The sequence below is a fragment of the Mustela erminea genome, chromosome 9, assembly GCF_009829155.1.
Source record: "Mustela erminea isolate mMusErm1 chromosome 9, mMusErm1.Pri, whole genome shotgun sequence".
NCBI classification, from domain to species: Eukaryota; Metazoa; Chordata; class Mammalia; order Carnivora; family Mustelidae; genus Mustela; species Mustela erminea.
The window spans coordinates 16,246,864-16,270,683 of record NC_045622.1 but is presented as its reverse complement, the minus strand read 5'-3'; the positions used below and the strand labels follow the sequence as shown (position 1 = coordinate 16,270,683).

The following is a 23,820-nucleotide window of genomic DNA, read 5'->3' as shown; positions in this document are numbered from 1 at the left end:
TCCAGGTCCAGCCTGGTCTTTCTTCAATGCCCTGGGTCGGACTGTTCCGCCAGCTACAGATCAACTGTCTATACCACTGGGCGGTTTACAGCTTTTCCTTCCCTCCTCCTCCTTCTTTTTTTTTCATAGCTTTCCATCTTATCTCTAAAGACACCATCAAGACATGGCTTAAGGCTCCCTGACATTAAGACACCCATGTCTAAGATACTGAAACACGGCAAGATTTTGAAAAAGAACGGGACATGGGACTTGACCTTGCATGTTCTTCATGAACCCTTACCAGCCCCGGTGAGCACCTCTTTGTTTTCCCAGCGCTCCAAAACCATCTGCTCCGTAAACTCTTTCAAGATGTTGGAGGAAAATGCCATAACGCTTATTGCTTTAAAATATTTTTTAATCTGCCTTTTCCTCCTTTGTGAAACCATCTGCCCGTCTGCAGACTTCCGGCACCTCTCACCCTCTCCGCGATTCCTCAATGCGATGCTTCCAGAATCGCATTTACAATCTTCCGCTCCTCCTCTCGAAGAAGGACTTTATGATTACCTTTGTTTGTCTGGGTCTCAGATTTATACCTGGCTTTGGCCCCCCGAGGTATAAATGCAGCCCTGTGGTCGGGAGGAGCCGGCCGAGCTCACTAATACCGTATTCATGTACATTCATGCCTACCCCCGAAAAATTAAAACCGTGCCCGCTGATTTGAAGGCAGGTTATAGCGTCATTTTTGTATCTTAAGGACTGTTCATTATGTAGGAGCAAGGGATGCATACAAGTGGCAATGCAAATGTGAGCATATGTGCACGAATGCGCATATAAAAAATTCAGCATTCGCGGAGTTCCTGCTGTAATAATAATAGTTAATATTTTATATCACTTTGCTCAGGTACTAAGTGCTCCATATATTTTACCCGTTTAATCCCCACTCTAGCCCTACAGGTGAGGACTGTGCTTATGCCCAGTTCATAGCAAATAGAAGCGTGCCCCTGGCAGCCAGAGCACTGGGACGGGGACCCAGGCAGCCCGGCCATGAAGTCTGCCTCTCTTAGGTGTGATTCCATACATCGCCAGACCCCGTCCCAAGCCTTCCACTGCATCTCCTCCAGCCCCCGGCAGGCATCACATTCCTTATACCCAGATACTGTTCACTCTTCTGCAGACATTCCAAGGACTTTTACATCACCGTGCCTCTCTCTGTTCTTGCTACTGGCTCTGCCTGGAATAGCCTTTCCTCTCCTGCCCACTCAGGAAACTCCTATTCATCCCTCAAAGCCTAGTTCAGCGGCATCATCTTCTTGGTGAATCGTATCCTAGTCTCACCTCAGGTAGAATGATTTGTCCCCTCCCTCCTGGTCCTACAGCAACCTGTTTGCACTATACTAGAGCAAGACCATCCAGATCAGGCTTTATAAATAGCAAAAGATTCTGGAAAGGGTAAGTTAAGAGCCGACACAAATAGCAAGGATAAAGTTTGCAGGCAGGAGCCTTCTTCCCTCTGTCTCTCTGCCTGCTGCTCTGCCTACTTGCGATTTCTCTCTCTCTCTCTGTCAAATAAATGAATAAAATCTAAAAAGAAAAAAAAAGAATAAAGATTGCTGGCTATTTGAGGCTTTCACTTATTAATTCATTTAATAAATACTTATTTCATACCTACTGTATACCAGGCTACTCTTCCTGATCCTGGGGATAAAGCAGTGAACAAAACATAGACATTCCTGCCTTCTTGGAGCTTACAGTCTAGTGAGGGGGGACCAGTGATAAATAAAATCAGTAGAATATATAGCATATTAGCAGGAAGTGAGTGCTGTGGGGAGGAGTCAGGAAGGGAGGGAGGGAGTAGAGCAGAGGGGAGGGACGGGGAGCCAACACCCTCCTGTTCATTTGAGGAGGTAGATGCAGACAGGAAAAAGCATGTGCGGTCACAGCGGGAACAGACACCCGTTCACAGCGATCATGTCTAACAGTAACTGAGTGAAGTCTGCGCCCCCAGGCATGGCGCCCAACACTTTCCGTGAATTATTTCATAGAATCCTCACTGGTCTCTGTAGCGAGGACTATTGTTACTCCCCTTTCATGGATGAGAAAGCTGAGACTGGGGGAAGTTAAGCTTCTGGACCAGGGGCCCAAGGAGTTTAAATGATGGCTGGGAATCAAACCCATGTCCTTCCGACTTCGAGGCCACGGTGCTGGATCCCCACACCCCAGAACTCGAGCGGTACCAGCCAAGCCTCCTGTTGTCTGGGTCAGCCCCAAAACATGCCCAAGAGCAGAGACAAAGTGCAGTGCAGGGAGCAGAGAGGGACTCTACAAGCTGAGCCCTGTGACCGACGGGAGCCTGGACAGTCCCGGGATGCCGGCTGGCTCCCGAACGAGGTGTTCAGCTCTGCAGCCAGAAGGGGGGCATGGCTGAGGAGAGAGGCTCTGAACCCGTGGCCAGGCCTGACCAGGTGCTTCCCCCCTGGGCACCCCCACGGGCCTCTCCTGCTTCCCCAGGCTGGCCCAGTGCTGCTGTACCTCACCCTAACCTTACTTGTGGGGCAAGAAAGTACCCTCATTGTCCCTCTTAGCAGCCAAATGACGGCACAGACATGTGTATCCAAAAGTGCCTTTGGCTGCCCACCTACAGCCTCTGCCTCATGTTGAACCTGGCTCCCCGGGGCCGCCCAGCTCCTGGCGGTTGTTTCTTCTTTCCCCAAACCTGCACTGACTCCAGTACTCTCACCTTCACCCTTGACCGCATCTGCCCCAAAGGTCAGGCTCCCTCCCAGCCTCACCTCTGGTCCCTGGCCCACCCTGCCCCCTCCAAGCAGGGTCTTACTTTCCTGACGGCTCTGAAATTCACCCAGAGTCCTGCCTCCTCCTTCTGGTCCCCGTTGAGGGGAAGCCCCTCCTGCCCTGCAGGCCCTTCCCCCTGGCTCTCTTCTGCTGTGTGCTGGAGCCAGCCCAGACCACCTCACGAGACTTCCCAATTCTGCCTTCAGTGATGTCATGCTGGTAGCTTAAAATGAATTCTGGTGCGGGTGTTCGCACCATGGCAAGAGTGTTCACACCATAGCAAGGGTGTTCACACCATAGCAAGGGTGTTCGCACCATGGCATTCAGTAAATACTATGCATTAGGGCTTCCTCCACACAAGCCCTTTGTCAAAGACTGACCAGCTAACCAGTGAAAGTAAACTCTCCCAGAATGAGCAACCATCCCAGTTTGCCCAGGATCATCCCAGGTTTAGTCTGAGTCCCAGGAAGCCTCTGAGCCCTGAATGGGCAACTGATGGTTGGTCACCATCAGCTTTACTTCTGCTGATCTTCCTCAGTCAGTAAGCTGTTGGGTTTCTCGGGCTGGAGAAGCCCTCCCTGAACCTGTGCCCTCGCCCTCACTTTTCCTGGTCTCTCCTCTCCTCCTGGCCAGGCTGCAGAGGCCACTGTCAAAAGTCCTTTCCTGTCCTGTCCAACACCGTTTCCCTCCTGGAATTTCCCCCTCCCCTTGACCCATCCAATCCTCTCCCAGGAAGGTTGCCAAGGACCCCTGAGCTGCCAAACCCCTAAACACTGTTTGCTTTTGCCTTATCGTATGTACCTTTCTACAGCACTCCACACTGGGACCATTCCCCCATGTCTACCCTGCCTTCTGAGACACCCTTCTCTCCTGCTGGTCCTTCTACCTCTGTCTACTTCTTCTGGTTCCTTCCCCGACTCAGGCCCTCCAAGTGGACAGTCTTCAGAGCTCGTCACCAGCCCCCTTCTCTTCTATCGTTAAATGTCTTTCATGATGGGGGGGGAGGCCTGGGTGGCTCAATTGGTTGGGCAGCTGCCTTCAGCTCAGGTCATGATCCCAGGGTCCTGGGATCGAGTCCCGCATTGGGCTCCTTGCTTGGCGGGGAGCCTGCTTTTCCCTCTGCCTCCCTGCTACTCTGCCTGGTGTGCTTTCTCTCTCTGACAAATAAATAAATAAAATATTTTTTAAAAAAATGTCTTTCACGGGGAGTTCCTCCAAACCCATGTGTCCCCTATTGCCTCAGTTCCCAAATCTGCACCCCAGCCCTTGCCTCTGCCCTGAGCTCTGGGTGGGCATATTCAACTGTCCATTGGAGATCACCATGGTCGCTGCAAATTAGCTAGTCTACAACAGGGCTGAGTCCATCATCTTCTACGGCAATCCAATCCTTCCCTGTACACCAGGCCTTGCTGAATGACGCCCAGCTGCCCCAAAAGAAGAGTCTGAGACAACCAGAGCTGGTGCGGATGTGGAGAAAAGGGAGCCCTCGTGCACTACTGGTGGGTGTGCAAGCTGGTACAGCCGCTGTGGAAAGCACTATGGAGGGTCCTCAAAACCTTAAAAAGAGTACTAGTATATTGCAGTAATCCCACTTCTGGGAATTTATCCAAAGAAAATGAGAACACTACGCCAAGGGCCTATCTGTGCCCCCACATTTACTGCCCCGTTATTTACAACAGCCAAGACATGGAAACAGTGCAAGTGTCCATCAACACGTGAATGGATACAGAAGATGTGCTATATATATATACAACACAATATTATTCGGCTACGAGAAACAAGGAAATCCTGCCATTGGCAAAAACATGGATAAAGCTTGAAGGCATTACGCTAAGTGAAATAAGTCAGACAGAGGAAGACAAATACCGTATGATCTCGCTTCTAGGTGAGATCTAAAAAAATAAAAATAAAACCCAAACCAAAAATCCAAACTCACAGAACAAGAGACCAGCTTGAGGTTCTCAGAGGTGGGGAGCAGAGGGGAGGGAGGACTGGAGGAAGGTAGTTGAAAGAAACAAACTTCTAGTTATGGGACGATTTGGCCCTTGGGGGACCATGTACGAGGCGATGACCACAGTTAACACGGCTGTAGGACACAGAAAGCTGCTGAGAATGTTGGTCCTCAGTTCTCATCACAAGGAAACAAATTCTTTTGCTTTTTTTTTTTTTTTTTTGTCTTTTCTTTTTATTGTATCTATGAGCGGATGGGTGGTAACTAAATTCATTAATCAATCATTCCACAATATCCATGCTGGACAGCAGGATGGCTTAAACTTCTACAGTGAGGTTTGTCAATTACGTCTCAGCAACACGGGGGAGAAGAAGCCACCCGTCCTGGCCGGGGTAACTGTTAATGAGGAATTTCTGTAGCTAATGAGCCTTGCAGTTACATTGAGAGGGTATGAAGTACCACAAGGCTTTCTTTTTCACCCTGGGTAGTTTTCATATGCATCTTCTCTGTGTTGGGGGAAACAGTGCTATTAAATAATGCCAGTGATGGTGTATCAGCTTATGGTCCTCAGTGTGAGATCCAGGCCCTATACGAGCCTCCCGGTCAGTGGGCAGAAAGAACCAGCATGTCGTGCCATGCACATGCCTTCTCATGTTAGGGAACATGGGCATGAGTCCTTTCCATGATCAACAAAGATATCCTGCATTGATTTGGAAATTGGAACAGGTAATAATCTGGCTTTTGACAGGACTTTATTTGGATGAGATGTATTCATGTATTTTACAAAAATAAATTTCTGTAAACTCTGGCTTAAAAAAAAATCTGAGAATCACCTGAACACCTGCCTTTCACCCAGCACCCCTCACCCATATACAATCGACCCCTAGGTGCCCTGTGTCCTCCGCGCCACCCGAACACCCATCCGCCTGCCTTAGGCGGCACCAGCTTTTGCACAGGGTCACTGACACACTGTTACTGCTCTCTGTGCCTGCGCTCCGGGTCACATCCCCTTCTTCCTCCATCCCGCAGCAAGAGTGATTATTTCTAAAAACAAATCTGATCGAGCTATTATTCTGTTTAAAATTTCTTAGTGGTTCTCTGCAGTTTTTGGGATACAGTTCACACATTCCAGTGCACACACATAAGACCCTTCATAAGCTGTACTGTGGGGATACCCCAAGGTCACTGACCCAACCCCTGGCACACCAATCCGGGGCCAGACAACCGCCGTGCAGCTGCGGGGTCTGAGAGAAGCAGCATCCCTGAATTCCCACCAAGGACATGTGGGATCCAGGCTTTGCCACTGCAGAGATGAAAGACCCTATTGGCCCCTGCATGCAGGATTGCTATAGGTACAAACTAGATAATCTGAGGAAAACCCTTAGCCATGTTTAGGAACTGCTCCATTGTAACTGTGATTAGCCCTTTGCCTTTTTTTTGTTTTAAGATTTTATTAATTTATTTGACAGCAAGAGAGGGAACACAAGCAGCGGGAGCGGGAGAGGGAGAAGCAGGCTTCCCACCAAGCAGGGAGCCTGATGCAGGACTCGATCCCAGGACCCTGAGATCATGACCTGAGCGAAAGGCAGATGCTTAACAACTAAGCCATCCAGGCGTCCCTAGCCCCTTGCCTTATTCTTGGCCACCTCTGCCCCAGCTCCTGCCCTGGCCCAGCCATCACACGCTGTTCCCTCTGCCTAAGATGCCTCTGACCTTTTCTTTACCAGACAAACTCCTACTTGTTCTCTGAAATCAGCTCAAGCTGTATTACAGGTATTATTTCTCCTCTGCTGCCCACGCCTGATTTCCATGTCCTCTCTGTGCACCCCCGGCTCTGTGCCTTGGCCTCCACCTCAGCCCATTACGCTGCACTGTGTTATCCGTCCACTGCCCCAGCTTCACTACAAAATGCTGAACTCGGAAATGTGTTCCCTGAGAGCTAAACATAAGGCCTGGCATAAAGTGAATGCCTCCCCAAATAATGAATGAATGAATGAATGAATGAACGAATGAATCAGCAAAACCAGGACTCATCCCATAAGTCTCCAGACCTCCGAACATCTCAAAGCATTCGAATCCCGAAAGAAAGGCACCAGGCCAAGTCTGTCTTCACTGGGTCTCCAGATACTTGAGAAAACCCTAGTTGAGGGACAAGTCGTGTGGATCCACTTGGGAGGGACTGGTGGCCGCAGGGAGGCCAAGGCCAGTGCCAGAAAACAGAAGATGCTCATTATGAAGCCAGCGAAATGAGACCAAGGTTGGGGGTGCCGGGGAGGCGTCCACATTAGAGAAAGAGAAACGAGACCAAGCAAACCACTGAAGCAGTCGACTGAGACCGGGAAGGGAAGGACAGATTAAATCAAACCTCCGACAGGCAATCGATGCACATTCAATTAACAGTTACAATATTACTAATTTACACAAAATGTCTAAACAATACCCTTTCCCCCTCCGGGGAGATCTTGAGTCAATGCCTCCCAGGGGGTGGGATGCTCCCTGCAAACCCTGCAGGGCCACTGTGCCCGCGCCCGGGGCAGACCCCACTGGGACAGCCAGACCGAGAGATCCTGGGGTGAAGGGTGGGCCCGGGCAGGTGCACGGAGCTGGGACCAGGGGTTGGGGCAAAGATGTTCAGAGCACGTGGCCGGGTCACTTCTAGAACTGGAGAGGAACCATCAGAGATTCCAAGAGGGCAAAATCAGAATCAGGCAGGCATCTGAGCGGCCACAGACCCTGGCTCGGCCTTTGGAAGTCCTGCTCACTGCAGCCCAAGGCGCTTTGAAGGCAAAGCACCTGCCAGGTGCAATGAAGTCCATCTTCATGCTCAGTGCATCCAAAGACAGGGCACATCTCCCTTTCGGGGTACACAGGAGAGAAAAGAGAAAGCATCCACTCCACAGGGTCACCCCAAGGTCACTGATGCAACCCTCGGCATGACATCCTTGGGCCAGAACCTTGAGGGCGCAGAGCGCTGAAGGAACTGGGCAGAGCTCAATTCTAACTGTGACCTTGGGTAGGCCCCTCACTGCTTCGGGCCTCAGTTTCCCGCTCCAATAAAATGGGATCACACTGGTGCCCACCTCGAGGCTGGGTGAGACTTGGACAGCATGTGGGCAGAGCGCTCACTCCAGCGCACAGTGACGTTGGGTGTCTAAGCCCTACTTGGGACAGCACTACGGAACAGGTCCATGTGGGGGGCAAGAAGGTGAGGGGAGGAAAATGCCACGCCCCCTTTATTGCTCCTGACAGATAGGTACCGAAATCTCTTGTAAGTACTACCTACACACACAGACCCCAGGTCCCCTCATATCTTCTAAGCCTTCCAAAAGCCCAAACTGCAAAGCAGTTTCTTGAGGAGAGTGTGAGCGCTGTCTCCAAACACCAGATGGCCCATCATATCCCTTCTGCTTGCACAGCCTTGTTTTCCCTCTTGATCCCATGACGGGCCAGGCAGGCCTCAGCAGTCCCATTTTATAGATCAGCGAACTAAGTCCCAAAAAAGTTAAATGATTTGCTTGAAGTCACACAGTAGCAAGTCTTCTCTTTCTTAAATTATACTTTTTTCCAGCCCATGATGCTCCTGAGACACAGGCAAGACCAGTGAATTACAGGGACAGGGGTGCTGCCTCCCGCAGAGGGGAGGGGGTCTGACCATCAGACTTCTCGTCACTCCAAAGTGCTACCCAGCTCCGAGTCCCCTCAACACCTGGGGTCCTCTGGCCCTTTTCCCACATCCTCAAACACCACAGAGCCTATGGTATGTCCCTTCGTTTGTCTGAGGAACTCCTTAGGTCTCTGCCCTGCTTGGCAGAGCTCAGCCTGCTCATCCAACTCAGGTTTTGGAGGTGGGGACACCCCCTGGATCATGGGCACGGGACCCTGCAGGAAGTGCCTTTCCAAATTTCGGAGTTTAAGCACAGATGATATAAACGGCTCTTTGGGCACCCAGCCTGGAGATGCCGCCACCTTCGACAAAGGCTCTCCGACAGATGTGAATATGCCGATGAACAATGTCCCAGACAGGGCAGCGAGCGGAGAGCTGCCCCCAGTAATAGTCCTTCCCATGCACCCGCCCACCCCTCCCCGCAAGGAACTTGCTGGAGCTAAGTCCCCCGTCACTCTTCTCCATGAAATATCCTTCCCTGCTTCCTCTTCCCACAGACCATCGACCAATTCATTTGCTCACCATTATTTTTAAAACTCAAATTTTATTAGCAGTGGAGCATGAGTAATAAATACTAATACACTGTTTGCACTTGAATTAGCCCTGCATGTCCTGGGACCACAGGACTATTTGTCAAAGCCAGACGTCTCCCTCCCACCTGCATTTTGTGGTCAGACACAGGCCCTTCCAAGGTCATGGACTCCCAGGCGCCAAGTGAGAGCAGGGGGAGGGGGGTGCTCTGAGGAATTGCACTTGGGGCTCCCTGATTCCTAAGCAGGCACTTAGCTGCCTGGAAGGAAGGGCAGCTGTGGCAGGGCATGCTAGAAGACCTGGATCCTAGCTCTACGACCTACCAGTCTAGCGCCATGAAGCAAACATGTCAGCTTAATCACTCTGAACTTCTGTTTCCTCATCTGTAAAATGGGTCAATAACACTCGCCTCCCAGAGTTGCTGGGAGTATTATTACATCGGCAAGCTGGCAAACATGCACACAGCGGGGGCGGTGGCCGTGAGGGGTATGAGGGAGGAAGGGTTCTCCCTACCAAGAACTGCACGATACCTGAAATTACCCTTACCTGGTTCCACGGACGAATAAATAAGGGCCAGCACCTTTCCTGATCCCTAGTCCCCACAGGGGTCTTAAACGCTTAGCATCCAGGCATGTTTGTGGAATACATGCACCTCTGTGCGCCGCTGTCAGGAACTCGGTGCAGAGCAAAAACCATGTGATCCCTGGTGCCCAGGCTGGGCTTTCGATGCCTGCCTCTAGCAGCTGCTCTGGGGCTCAGACTCAGCTGGAAGGAGTCCACAGACAAGGGCAACCCTTCCAATGTGGGCAGGCCCAGCAAGTGGGCTCCCAACGGAGCAGCTCCAGAACCTCTCATCTCTCTTTGGCACTCAGTGCCTCACCTCTTTCCACAAACATGCAGTGAGACCCTCCCGCGTGCGGGGCTTTGTGTTAGGGCCTGGATCCCAGAAGTGGCCCAAACAGCCCAATCCAATCCCTGGCTCTCCAGAGCTCAGGCCCCAGTCAGAGAGTCCAAGCCTTAAATGGGCAGTTACAACGTGGTGTGGGGAGCGCTCCAAAGGGAAGGAAGGCTAGAGGCTTCAAAGCACCCAAACGGGCCTCATTCAGGCTGCAGGAGGCAGCAGGAAGGGCTGCCCAAAAGAGTCCATGTGCAGGAGCAAAGCAAGAGGAGGAGAGGTGGTAGAGGAAGGGGTTCCAAGCAGGGCAAACAGCATGTGCAAACATCCTGAGGTAGAGAGCCAAAGCTGCACTAGGGAGCTCGAGTCAGCCAGCTGGGCTCAATGGGCAAATGCTCAAAGAGGGAATCGCAAGGAGAGGCTCCAAGGAAAGGTCCTCATACTCTCTGTCCTCAGCCAGCCTCCAGTCAAAGTGGGTAATAGGAAAAGGTACTGGAAATAGACTGAAGACAAAATCAACCCTAAACAATCAAACTTTGCTAATGTACTTACACCCTTCCCAGCATATATACATCCTTGCTGAGGACTGGGATATAATAGGAAGGGGCTGAAGAGGTTAATCAGGGCAGGCCTCCCAGAGGAGGTGAGCAGGGTCCTTGGCTAAGAAGCCCTCCAGCACCAGGAATGAAGCCAGGGCCCTCTTTTTCCCCATCTGATTGGAAACCTTGGACAACAATAAGGCTTTGTCTGGTTTGCCAGTTGCATATAAACACGAACACAATGACACCTCTCTCCCCCTCAACAAGGCCACACGTCAGGGTGGCTTAGTCTGAGTTAGGCTGACTTGCTTCGCCAAGTAAGACAAAAAGTCAGGCGCAACAAAAGCGCCTGACTTCCCAGTGTCCTCTCAGCCCCCAGCCCAGGGGAAGATGCCAGCGTGTGCCCTGGATCCTCCTGTCTTCTCCCGGGGAGCAGGGAGGTCTCCGAGAAGATGCAAACTCCCCAGCTGGCCGGGACAGTGTGGGAATTTGCATTATGCAGATCAGCTCCCCCCCCCCCAACCGGCTGCTGGGAGAAATATTGGTTTTCCCTCTTTTACCTGGCAGGGATCTGCCCTGGAGGCTTTTATCATCTGCCCTCGCACCAGCCTCCACAGGGCCCCATCCCCACCAGCCGGCAGTGCCCCTCGGAGACCCCTACAGCACCAGCAGCACTTGCGACTCTCTGGACACTGCCTCCCTTCCGGCTCCTGCTGCCCGTCCACTTCCATTCTAGAGGCATCTCCAGACTGGGACCAGCCGGACAGCTGTGGCTGTTCTGCACATTCCGGCACAAGCTACCGGGCATAGCAGAGTGGCCAAGACAACACTGTCCAGGAGGCTCCCCGCTGCTTTCCACACCCCCACCCCCCACCCCACCGTGAGCAGACGGACCAGTGGGTCAGGGCAGCTCCAGAGGCCTCTGTACTCTGCCGACAAGGCCGGCTCTGCAGTCAGACCTGGCCTGGGCCTGCCTCTGCTGGGGGCTGGCTGTGTGACATTGGGCCATTTATGTCCCTCCTCTGAGTGTTGTCAAATGAGGCTGGTTATAAGGATTAAATGAGAAAATACACATGAATGACGAGCAACACTGCCTAAAATGTGTCCAGCAAACACCACCTGCTATTTCCATTAATGTCACTCTAGCTCTCCTCCGGGACATTCTGCCGAGTGACCAGTCTCTAGCCATGAGAACCACTATAAAAACTTTTAAAATTGACCATATGATATGTGTATAGAAAAGTGCACATGCGGGGGTTGGGAGGTCGGGGTACCAGGTGGTGGGTATTATAGAGGGCACGGATTGCACGGAGCACTGGGTGTGGTGAAAAATAATGAATACTGTTAGGCTGAAAATAAATAAATTAATAAAAAAATAAAATAAAATAGATATATTTACTAATCTTAAATATTTAAACACATGAATAAAGTCAAACTGAAAAATGAAAAAAAAAAAAAAGAAAAAAAATAAAAGTGCACATGCATCGCACACGAAGAGCCCAAGGAACTTTCCATTCGCTGGGTTCACAGATCCAGACATGAAGCGTTCCCAGTGGTCCCCAGGCCAGGGCCCCCTGCCACCCCCTTCCAAGGGAAGCTACTAGCCTGATTTCCATCACCAAAGATTACCTTGCCTGTTCCTGAATCTTATATAAATAAAGTCAGACAGGATCTAATGAAAGCACTTTCTGGGGCCACGTGAGTGGCTCTGCTGGTTAGGCGTCTGCCTTTGGCTCAGGTCATGATTCCGGGGTCCCGGGATGGAGCCCTACATTGGGCTCCCTGCTCAGTGGGAGAGTCTGCTTCTCCTGCTTCTCCCTCTGCCGTTGCCCCCAGGCTTCAGCTCTCTCGCACTCCCTGTCTCAAATAAATAAAAAAGATCTTAAAAAAAAAAAAAAAGGAAGCACCTTATGATTTAAGATGGGCTTCTATTAGATGTGACTGATTTGCTCCTCCCCCAGCCGGGGGGACGCCTCTGCCCGGCCCTCCTCCATATCCTGCTTGGAGTCACGACTCCCAGAGAGCAGGGCCTACTTCTGTGGATCATTCCACACCCTGCCCAGGCAGGAGAGGGCTGGCTAGAAGCTGGGGAGGGCCCCAGCCAAAGGTGGGGCGAGCAGGGAAGCAGGGCACTGGGCCCCCTGGCTTGATAAGAAGCTCCTTGCAAGTCAGAGAGGCACGAGACCGAAGAAACCAGGGGTCAGGGAAATTCCGACTCTGCAAGCTGTGTGACTTTGGGTGAGCTGCCTCCCCTCTCTGAGTAATTTCCCCATCTGTAAAATGAGATGGTCGGCCAAAATCTCACTTGGCAAATTCATCCTGCCCAGTGCCCACAGCACACACAGAGCGAACTGGGCCCCGTCCCAGGAGCCCACACTCGGCTGCAGACCCCTCTCAGCTCAGTCCTGTGGCACCGCCGCCCATCAGCAGAAATGGGCACAGGAGGGGGTGTGTGTGGGGACGACTCAGTGGCCCCGGATGACCATGGCCAGCAGCTGGTGACCAGAGTCCCTGAGGCTGTGCTTCCACGTGGCTCATGATCAGGGCCCGGGATCCAGGGCATGAAATATCAAACAAGACCTCCTCTCATCCCCTAGATCCTGGGCCCCTTTTCATGGTCTCCACACAAAGGCAGCCTCTTCCTAGGCTCCGTGCCTGCATTCCCCACACCCCTCCCTGCACACCGCCCTCCCGCCCCGCTGACTCTACTTGCAAGTACCTGAATTCCAGAGTGCACAGGGGCCCAGGTCACACTGGGTGTCGGAGGTCCCTGCTCCCACGGCCCCTCCCCCTGACTCACAGGAGCCACAGCACCCCCACTCTGATCTCACGCCAGGGCCCCTCACCCGTGGGTACCACCCCTGCTCTCACTAAGACAGCCCCGTCCAGTCCCCCCACCCCCCGGCCCTTCATGCAGGGCTCAGCTGGGTTTGAGGACAGTGTGAAGTGTATACCTAGGGTCAAGGTCCAGGCAGAACCCAGGCTGCTTTTCGTACTTGTTCTGCCTCATGACAGGTCACGCTAACCGCCCGCCCCCCACCCCCCGCCCCCCGGTCTGAGGAGAAAATGTCTTTTGAGATCCACACAACTAACCGACTCTTCGGCCGCCCACATCTGTGAGTTAAAGCAGCCCATCCCTGCTTTCCAGAGATAGGGCTCAGCAAAGCGGAGGGCTCCCCCATCCACGGCCTCCGCCGACAAGGAGCTAACAGACGCAGCCATCCACGCCGCAAAATGTTTATTGAGCAGCTACTATGTACTGGGGCTGTCCTAGTCATTGAGAATGCAAAGCTGAGAAGCGGACAGCCCTTGAGCCAGTGCAGCAGAGACAGATGTGATGACCTCTGCTGACCTTCCCGCAGCATCAGTGTGGCCTGACCCTCCCCTAGGTGAGTAGCTCCAGTGCCTCCCCTGCTCGGGGCTGGAGGCTGAACAGAGACACCTACTGGCTCCTCGGAGAAGCACAGGCCACGGAGGAGAAGACACAGAGAGGGTTTGGGCAGTTACTGCTAGGTCAGAGGGAACGAATAACCCCTGGGCAGGGCTTACTGACACAAGACAACGGACACGAGAGCAGCAGCCCTTCCTGGCCTGGGAACATGTGACAGAGGTTGGCTCTGTCCCAGCATGTCAGGCCCCAGCATCCCCCTCACCCCGGGACTAACCCCCTCCCCAAAGAGGAGCAGAGGGGCAGAGAGAGCAGCCAGTCGGTGCTGAGGGACATGCGCTCTCTCAGCTGACTCTCTGCTGCCTACAGAGCCCATGGCCTTGTTACTTCCAATCCGCACCCCACCTTGCCGACCGCATGTTCCAGCCTATTTACTTTGGACTCTGGCAGGACTCTCCCTTTTCAAAGGCGAACGGGATGGTGCTATTTTAGCTCAAATAAATGGGGAGCTTTCTCCATCTAGTTGCCCACTCTGTACTCCTAGATTTGGGTCACCTGAACTTTCTGGCCCTCACGGGGGGGCGGGGGGTAGCTGCAGCATCATCTAGCCTCAGAGGACCTCGGAGGAGCCCAAAGGAGCAGGCAGTCACCTTAGGCCTCAAGCCCTCCACCCCCAGGACCCAAGACCCAGTGTAGCCTCTGGCAGATTCTGGATCTGTGCGGGCATGGTGTAAGGGCCCAGCCATGGGGTGCGCCCACCCAGTGCCAGCCCGTGGCTGCGCCTGGAACCCCAGAGGTGCTCCGGAAATGTGTCCTATGATGGATGTGTGGCAGCTGCCCGCACAGCCCTGTGGCCAAGGATCAGGCAACTACCTGTTCATGAGTCCTAGCCTCGGACCTCTCTGAGCTCCCCCATCATCTTCCCAGCCAGGGATTTGGTGTGGGGGAGGGAGTCTTGGACAGAAACCCAGCGAGGAAGAGCCTGGATGCCGGCTTTGCTTCTGCTCATGAGGTATCTTCACAGCCCGAGGACTGAACAGGAAGGGGGGCAGGAGTGCCTTATGGGGTTCCCAGGAGGGGTGCAGAATGAGGACCCATGGGAAGGAGATTTGGCTTGGGAATAAGGTAAAAATCTTCTGGTATTTTTTGAAGAAAATCGCTAGCATTTCCTGAGCCCCTTCTGTATGCCAGACAGCGGGCTGGGTGTTCTCACATCTTCCCTCATTCACGGCTGCCTTGGGAGTGGTCAAGGACATGGCCCGGGAAGCCAAATTTCCGTCCTGGCTCTACCATGTTCTAGTGTGTCACCTTGAGAAAGCTACACGACCTCTCTGGGTCTCGGTTCACTCTTGGGGTTGGTTGTCGGTAGATCAACTTAATACATGTAAAGCATCTAGAATGTAATTGGTGCTCAATAAAGTCAGCTTTCAGAAGACGGGGAGGAAGAGGAGGAAGGGGAGAGGTGACAGCTGGGGCTGGATAACTAGCCAGTGGGTATTCTGTGTGTAGACAAGAGGAGAGTGTCAAGTAGGACGCTGAATGAATGCGTTCAAGTTCGGTACAGGGATAAGACTGGTTTTCAATGCCCTCCCTGGATTTCAGTTTTCCCAGCAATAAAATAGGCATCATCATTTCTGGACAAACATTGTTTTATTGTGTGGAATATTCTCCACCTTGGGAAGAGCAGGAGCGCCCAGGGACCACTGCCTCCACTATTTGCAAGAACCACGGGTGACCTTCAGAAGGCACCTTCAGAAGAGCCCCTGGCAGGGGGCAGGGTTCCTGGATCCCAATATAAGCCTTCAATAGAGAAACACTGGTTTTCAGCTAGTTATGGAAATTCTGGGAGTCTGAGGTGATCATACCTAGCAGCTCTGTCCACCTCTGAGAGCGATCCTTGGGGCAAGGGCGAAATCATCAAGATTATCGTAAGCGCTGAATATGGGATACCCACCAGGAAGCGGCGTTAGCGTCTTCAGCATAAGGGCTGATCGTCTGATGGAAACTCAGGAGCAGCGAACAGCTGGTGAGAAACTCCAGAGCCACCCTCAGGAAAGGACTCCAGGGGGTCCCTTCTGGCCCTCCCTACGTCCACTCCAGTCTTCTCTAGCTCGGAAAAAGTCTCTGCTGCCTCCAGAAAGACATCCCCGAATTCCTATCCCATCACCAACCTTGCTGGGGACATTCTGTCATGATCGTATGAACACAACGAGGCCAAGGAAGATGCTGGAAAGATGAAAAAGCACCACTGTGACAGGAGTGTCCCAACAGATTTCTTCCAGAGATACCCCGTCATGCCTCTGAGAGTCCAAGACCCCAGCGAGACCCCCCAACTGATGACGCAGGCAGCCTCGCACGCCAGCCGGCTGGACCCCGGTGCACTGGAAGGAATGGTCCAGGCAGGGCAGGACTGCTGCAACCTCAAGGAGCCACGTGTCCCCCGAGTGCCACCAATCCTCAAACTTTTCATGTCATGAGAGAGTCTCATCCGCGGTTCCTGTCTGCCTCATTCCAGCTTCCACCCCCGGCTCTCGTCTGGATGGCCTCTGTGGGGGAAGTCAGGGCCCGTGCAGGAGCTCTGAGGAGAGAAGCCTTTCCCTGATTCCCCAGTAGTACCAGTGACCGCTCCCTCGGTAGGTCAAAGAAATCAGGTCAAGGAAAGACAAGCCAGAGAGTGTGTGGAAGGTCTGTGCGTCCCCCGTGTCTGGCGTCCCTGCCTATGAGATGAGGAACAGGACAGTGAGGGGGCCGGAGGGGGAGCTAGGAAGTTGGGGGACAGTCAGTGCCTGTTTCACAGACACGCACATGTGCACACATGTGCACGTACCCTCACAGGCACGCAGAAACTTCCGACCCCTAGTTTGAAATCAGACAGCCTGAGGGGCGCCGGCTGGCTCAGCTGGTAGAACACCCAACTCTTGATCTCAGGGTTGTGAGTTTGAGCCCTGTGCTGGGGAGAGAGTTTACTTAATAACAAGAAAATATATATTTTTTTAAATTGGACCGCCTGGGTACAAATTCCAACTCTGCTTCTTACCAGCTACGGGACTTTAGGCTAATGAATCATCTCCCCGAATCTCAGCCTCCCTGTCTGTGAAATGGGTATAACAGAAGGCTAAGTAGTGCCTAAACTAATCATAGCACCATAAACCATATCCCAAAGCTTAAAGTTAGTAAGGGGATAAGCGAAGTTACTATATAGAAAGCACTTTGTGTCATGTTTGGTACAGGAGAGGCATCTGAAAAATACTCGCCATTATCATGGCCATAGGAGTTGTTGCTGTCAACTAATCTGTCCACTTAACAAATATTTACTGTATTTACCTACAATGTGAGCTTATCCCCAGACACAAACACACAGGCCATCTCCTTGACCATGAGGGGCTCCTGGTCTAAGCGCCTTAGAGAACTAAGTTCCCGGTCAGTACCAACCCGAATTTGTTCGGATGCCAAGATAGGACCACGTGGGTTACAGACGTCTCTCTTTGCCTGTCCTCTCGCTCCTGCGTGGAGGGCCACGAAGCCCCCCAGAAGGGATACAGGCCAGGGAGCCTGGAGCCCCGGGCTGACGCCCCAGCTCTGCCACTGCCCACCTTGCAACTTGGACCAAGTAACTCAACCACACCGAGGCCCACAGGGCCGCACCCAGTTCCCACGGTCTCACCAGCCTCGCCAGGGACAGCATTCCACAGCGGCGGATGAGCCGAACGGGGCTAGGAGAGACTCTGTGAAGATGAAAATTTAATCGTACTTGTAACAGCGACAACTGTGACCATTCGCGGGTGCTCAGTCACCTGCTGAGGGTTCCTTTGGCCACTATTATGGTCCTTAGCTCACAGCCGGACAGCTGCAGGAGCCGGGACTTGAATCCTGCGCAATCTGAGCCAGCTGTGGCCGACCACGACCCCACACAGCCTCTGGGGCAGGGACAGGGCTGTCGCACCCCGGCCACCCAGAAAGACAGACAGCAGCCCCCAAAAGGGGACAGCCAAACTAGATTCCCGAAACCCAGTCTCCCTACCCAGGAGCCTCCGGGCTGAACGGCAGCAACTGCCCTAGCCGCCCCGCAGCGTGCAGCCGTCCTCCGCTCTTCTTAAAATTTTCTTTTTTATTAAGTGCACCTTGTAGCCAGGCTCTCACTTACACATCTTAACCTCCTCTGGGCTATTGATTTCTCATTCTATTAAATCCTCTTCTTTAACTCCGGCCCTTAAACTCTAATTCTAAACATATGTTTACTCCACAGTCCCTCTCCCAGGCCGCCGCTGTGGTGCCCTGTCGTGGGGGTCGTGCCCGCCCCCCGCACCCCCTCCCTTTGCCAGGGAGCCTGCCCGAGACTCTGTCCCTGAGATCGAGTGTGTCATATGCCTGAGATGACAGAGGTCACAAAGAGTAAACTGAGGCAGCAAGAAGTAGCCTGGATTCTGACGGCGGGGGGAGCCCCAAGACACCCAATTCCCGGACGCCGGAAGTCCCCCGCAGTCTTCCGGTCCCCTCCTCACCCACCATGTTCCACCAGGAATTTCTCTCGGTAACAAACATTTGTTAAACATGACTTGGGGTCACTTTAATAAGACAAATATTTATTTAGCACCTGCCCAGGGCATGGCACTGGGGACACCCCTGTGAACGTGTCTGGAGGGAAGCTCAGCCCAGGGGGTCCCTGGAGGCAACAGACCAGGGAGCAACTTCTAGCAGGAGTCCACGGGCCACCCAGGCTCCCTCCCCAAATGCTCCTGGGCCCACACCTGCCTCCCAGCACTTCTGGGAACACACTCCTCGGCTTTCCCTCAGGCCTGCTTCCCCTTCTGGCTTCCCCGTTTCTGAAGTGGCATTACCATCCTGGGGAGCCTCCAGGGCTCCAAATCTCTAAGTTCTCGGCGACACTTTCTGCTGCCTCGTCTGCTATTTCCAATCTGTCCTCACGTTCTGCTGTTCCTTGGAAATGCCACTCAAATGCACCCCTCCCCTGCTGCCAGTGCCCCCAGCCCTCAAGCCCTCTCTGGGCCCTCACTCATCTGCCTGCCCAGGAGGCTCCACACCCCCCAAGCCCCAGGCAGCCAGTGAACCTCTTCTCTTTGGCTTTCAAGGTCCTCTTGAATTGTTAGCTCTACCCTATGCCTGCCACCCTGACTCCCCGAAGACAGGACCCCTCAGTCCGTCCCCACCCATCACCCACCCCTCAGGCCACCCCTGTCCCCCCCACTCCGCCTGGGCAGCCCTCCTCACCGGCTAAGTCCTTCCCCGTCCTCACTGACCTCCAGCCCCATCAGACCGCCAGCGTCCACGGCAGCCTGAGCACATCCACGCACCCCTCCTAGTCCCATCCAGGGGGCATCCTCCTGTGCTGCCCCCCAAATCCTTAACCTGCTTCGCTAAGCCCTGCCTCACTGAGGAGCCCCCAAAGACCCAAACGCTGCTTATGTAAATGACTGAGGTATTGAGTTGTTCCAAGAAAACCTGTATCAGATCTTTCCATAAGGAGGCATCTCCCTCCCATTTTTAGGCCCACGTATGAGGGAAGGAAGGGGGGGTTCTGGAGTGCTCCCCGGACCATGGCAGGGCTCAGAAGGGCTCTCTGTAGGCCCCCTTTCCTCATCCGTAAACATGGAGCTGGGGTGACTGTGCAATGAGCGGCGTGTGCGGTGCTAAACCGATTCCCTCCTTCCTTCCCACGATTTACCTTGGCCTGCTACGGTGGCATAAATTGCTTTTTCGTGTTGGGTTTGTTCAGTGTAAGGCATACCCTATTTTATGTAACCAAATGTTATCATCAAGCAACAACTATTTCTTCCACTCCCGCTATAAGCAGGGGCCGGTGCATGGGTGCGGAAAACCGGGGCACGGAAGGACAAACTTCAGGCACCAGGCAAAGGCCTTGCTCCTCAAGGGACCTACCTTCTGGGCAGGGAGACCAACAGATCACCCCAAGGAAGCAGGGTGACAGGAGCCCTCCATATGGCCTTCCCATTGACAGATCACGTGCCCACACAAACAGAGCCATGCTGACAACTAGCCTCTCGGGCAGGGGAGATGGTCCCCATTTTACAGGTGAGACAAATGAGGCTGAGAGAGGTTAAGCAGTTTGTTCAAAGTCACCCAGAGAGTGACAAGAAGACAGGAAGCCGGATCTGCCACTTAGCCCGGGGCGAGGGCAGGCGGGGCAGAGAGGGGGATCAGGTCCAGAGGCCTAAAGCATGGCCACAGGAGGAGGCCCGTAAACTCCAGCTACCCCCACAGAACCGAGTCCAGGAGCTGCGGGGGGGGGGGGGGGGGGGGGACAGCCCTGAGGCTCCTGAGACCTGGTCACGACGCATTACAAATGCCATCTTTCTGGGAAAGCAGGTGTGGCAGCAGGGTGCCTGGACACAGAGCCCGCAGGCCACCCACGGAGGAGCCTGTGTCCCCATCATCCAGGGGCTGAGTCCAGCATGGGGCAGTAGCAGTACTAAAGGAAAGGTCAGGCCAGGTAGCAAAAGTGCTGGAAAGAACTGAACACCAAAGGGATAAGGCGCCCAGGAGTGGGGTGGGGGAGACAGAGGAGGAAGACAGAGCCTAGGGGTCTGCGGTTTCCAGACCAGTGTCTGGAATAACCTGGAACTCTCTGTGGGAGGCAGTTAAGAGGAAGCACGGGGCTGGCGGGACATCCTCCTCCCTCACGCCCCCCCCCACACCCCCGCCATGTGCAGAAGCCCCCAGTCTAGGGCTGAGAATGCAGAGCCAAGAATTAGCCAGATTCAAGACCTTGGTGGGGAAGGCAGTGGGGACCACCAGCCAGCCCCCGCGGGGAGGGGAAAGTGTGGCGCTGACCCTAGAGAAGGTGAAGGTGAAATGAAGCTCGGGACAGGGAGAGGAAGGGCCGAGCAGCAGAGACCTTCACCAGCAACAAGTAGCAGGACCCGAGCACTGGGCTGGGAGTCCGGAGGCCTCCTGTGCGGCCGCAGAGCCTTGGGCAGGTCACCTAAGTTCTCCGGATCTCAGAACCTGGGGGAACAAGTGATCCCTCCTTAGAGGGCGACAGTGCAGATGAGATGCTTGTAGGGCCCTGGTAGAGATCAGATGAAGTAATTCTCCTAAAAAGCATTTGGAAAACTGCGGCGCTCATCACACACATAAGGGATTCGTACTCTGTAGAAGTAGCGGCAGAGGCTTTCTTCCCACACACTCCCTGCCACGGCCCACCCCCCACCAGCCGCACAGCACCCGCCCCTGCCACCCCACTCCTCTGCTTTTCCAGCAGTGTCTCCCCTCGCCCAGGACAGGTCCTCCTTCCTCCCAACAGGTCTGGCTCAGACCCACTCTCCAGGAGCCCCCCGCATCCCCTCATGACGGCCCCCACTTCTCTCCCACTCCTCCAAAGTTCCTCTCCATCCTCGGGGAAAACCAAACTGGAAAGCCAGACCGGGACACAGACCCAGGCTCTGGGAAGAACTTTTGGTGCTGATGAAAATGTCAGCCAATGATCAAGACGCCTGGGGGAGGGGGGAAGAGGGAAAAAAACAAAGAAAAACCAGAATGTCCTGCCCAGCGCCCCTCCACTCACTACCCCGCCTTCCCCACCAGGCACTGCCAAGACCTCCAGGGACCAGCCTTGCCTCTGGTCTCAGGTGGCATGCCCGGAGGAGGGCTAGGGGATAGAGCCAGCCAGGCGGGCAGGAGGCTGGTGGGCAAGCCCGGGCCACAGCTCCCCACGGAAGTCTCGCTCCGCAAGAAATGAACAAAATACGGAAAATTAAACAAACCCAGACACTGTAATGTGTGCATATTAGATTAACTCTCCAAAGGGTCGCGACCTTGAGGAACACATCCAGCCAGTGAGGAAAATAATAAACCTGATTAATGATGAGGCATGGGCTGCAGCTTCAGCAAATACAACCGGCCTGATGATGCCCAGTGGAGTTCCTGGGGCTTCCTTCCCAGGCTGGGGGTGGAGGGGGGGGCGCGGAACCCAGCTGACCTCCCCAGGCCCCTCGCGCCAGATCACAGGAGCACAGACACTCGGGGGACAAAGCGGGACCACACTGCTCTCTCGGATGTCCACTGCCAACCCAGACAGCCTCTGTCATAGGGGATGCCAGCCGTTGGCAGGTGCTCCTGGAAGTGTCACTGTCACCCAGGTGACCCACAGGGAGCTTAAGTGAAGGTAGCTCTCTGCTCCTAGCAGGGCTCCGCACTCTGGGCCAGCCCCCAGGACCATTCTGTCTGGTATCGGAGGGGCCCCGGCCTTGCCCAGAGCTCCCCTCTTCTTTCCAGACAACCCAGGCCCTTGGGAGACATGCCCAGGAGAGCCACTGGAGGGAGGCAGGGAGGTGGCACCTCCTGGCATCACCAGACAACAGCACCAGGAGGAAGATGGCAGCGTAAAGTAGAGATGCCAAGAGCTGTGCAACCAAAGGTCCAGCGGGGGAGAAGCTCGGGCCGCAGCGCCCCACCACTGCCAGGCAGGCCGGCTGGCCAGAGGGCCCCGGCCCAGCCCCCCACCGCCGCCGCCCCCGCCCACTGGCCAACTCTCCCCGGGCTCCGGCTCCTCCTCTCTCACTTTCTTCAGCTCCAGGGAGCCAGGGAAAGAGACACAGGTGCTCTCAGTGCCTTGAAACCCCTGTCCCAGCTGTCGCAAGCCGGCCCTCCACCCAGGCCAGGTCTGAGCAGCTCACCGCTCTGCCAGTCCTCACCGGAGAGAATCTCAATCAGCTCCCCTCCCCCCCTCCTCCTCAGCCCCCTCCCCCATCACACGCCCAAATGCAGGTCTCCAGAGTTTCTCCCTCACTTCCCACTCGGGTGAACTAGGGTGAGGTGGGTGGGAGCCTCATGAGTCCAGGGAAAGAGGGTCATTTCTGATAGGACGCCGGTCCCCCGAAGCGAGCCCGGCGTGGAGGGTGGGGGTGTGGTGGTGGCGGGAGTCCAGCTCAGGGGCAGGGGGCAACGGAGGCAGATGGCAGCGAGCAAAGAGGGAGGGGGGCCTCGTGGGCTCCGGGGCTGCGCCGGGATGGGGCAGAGCAGCCGGGGCCGGGCGGGAAGCAGGGGTGACGGCGGCTGGGGGAGCGCGCCGGCGGCGGGCAGGGGCCGGCATCCCTGCAGGGGGCAGAGGCAGGGCGGGGAGTTGCACGGGGGAAGGGGAGGACCAGCGCGGGAGGATCGCGAGCCCGGGGAAGGGCTGCGGAGGGAGAGAGACGGGGATGGAGACTGGAGGGACTACGGGAGCGGAGCGATGGGGTCCAGAGCCCGGGAGACGCAGGGATCCGAGGGCAGGGGACCGGCGGGCTGAAGGCGGGAGAGGGGAGGCAGGGCGCCGGGGAGGCGGTGGGGGCGGGGGGCAGGGAAGGGTGCGGGGCAGCGGCCCCGGGGGAGCGGAGAGGCAGAGACGTCAGAAGTCGGGGGGACGGGCGCGGGAGGGGGCGCGCGCGGGGCCCGCGCGGCCGGGACGCGAGGGGCGCCGGGGGCAGCCCAAGAGGCGGGCTGGGGGGCGCCGCGGCGGGCCCTGCCCTTACCTGGGCGGCTCCGCACGCCGGGGGCTGAGCTGGGGCCGGGCCGCCGGGCTGTTGTTTTCCGGTTCTCCCTGCTTCCGCAGCAGCCGCGGCGGCCCCAGCGCGATCCGCCGGCAGCTGAAGGCAGTCTGTGTCCGGCTGCGAGCGAGCGGGGAGCGGGCAGCGCGGGAGGAGCGCGGCCGAGGCACGGGGCGCCGCCCGGCGGCCAGCGCTGGAACTGCGGCGGCCCGCGCACGCCGGCCGGGGGGGCGCCCCTTCGGGGCCGGGTGGCCGGCAGCCCGCACACCCCGGGCGCCGGCTGGGGGGCCTCGTCCGGCGCGCCCCGGAGCCGAGGCGCAGGAGGAGCGGGCCGGCAGCGGGGCCGGGCGGCCGGAGGCAAACTTGACGCCGCCCCGGGGGAGCCGGGGCCGAGGCCGAGCGGGAGGCCGGGGCCGGGGCGCGAGGGGCGCGCGGAGCTGGACGGCCGCGGGACGAGAGGCGGGCGCTGCGGTGTAGTGCCCTGGAGGCGGGTGGGGGGGAGGCACCCGGGCACGGCCCGCACCGCCCGGCGCGAGGGGGCAGTCGGTCCCGGCCCCCGGAGTTACAGCCCGACAGGCTT

The 23,820-nt window shown here is 55.5% G+C and overlaps 1 protein-coding gene across 2 annotated transcripts in view; it reads right to left on the bottom strand.

Annotated features, from left to right (window-relative positions):
• The window catches only part of GRIK4 (glutamate ionotropic receptor kainate type subunit 4), a 415,182-nt gene extending 391,746 nt beyond the window's left edge, over window positions 1-23,436 (bottom strand). The window contains exon 1 of one of the 2 annotated variants that reach the window (XM_032359115.1): window positions 23,226-23,436. The gene's annotated coding sequence lies outside the window, so the exon portion shown is untranslated. The remainder of the gene's footprint in view (window positions 1-23,225) is intronic. The other variant, XM_032359116.1, reaches the window with a different exon arrangement.
• Window positions 23,437-23,820: the final 384 nt, after the last annotated feature.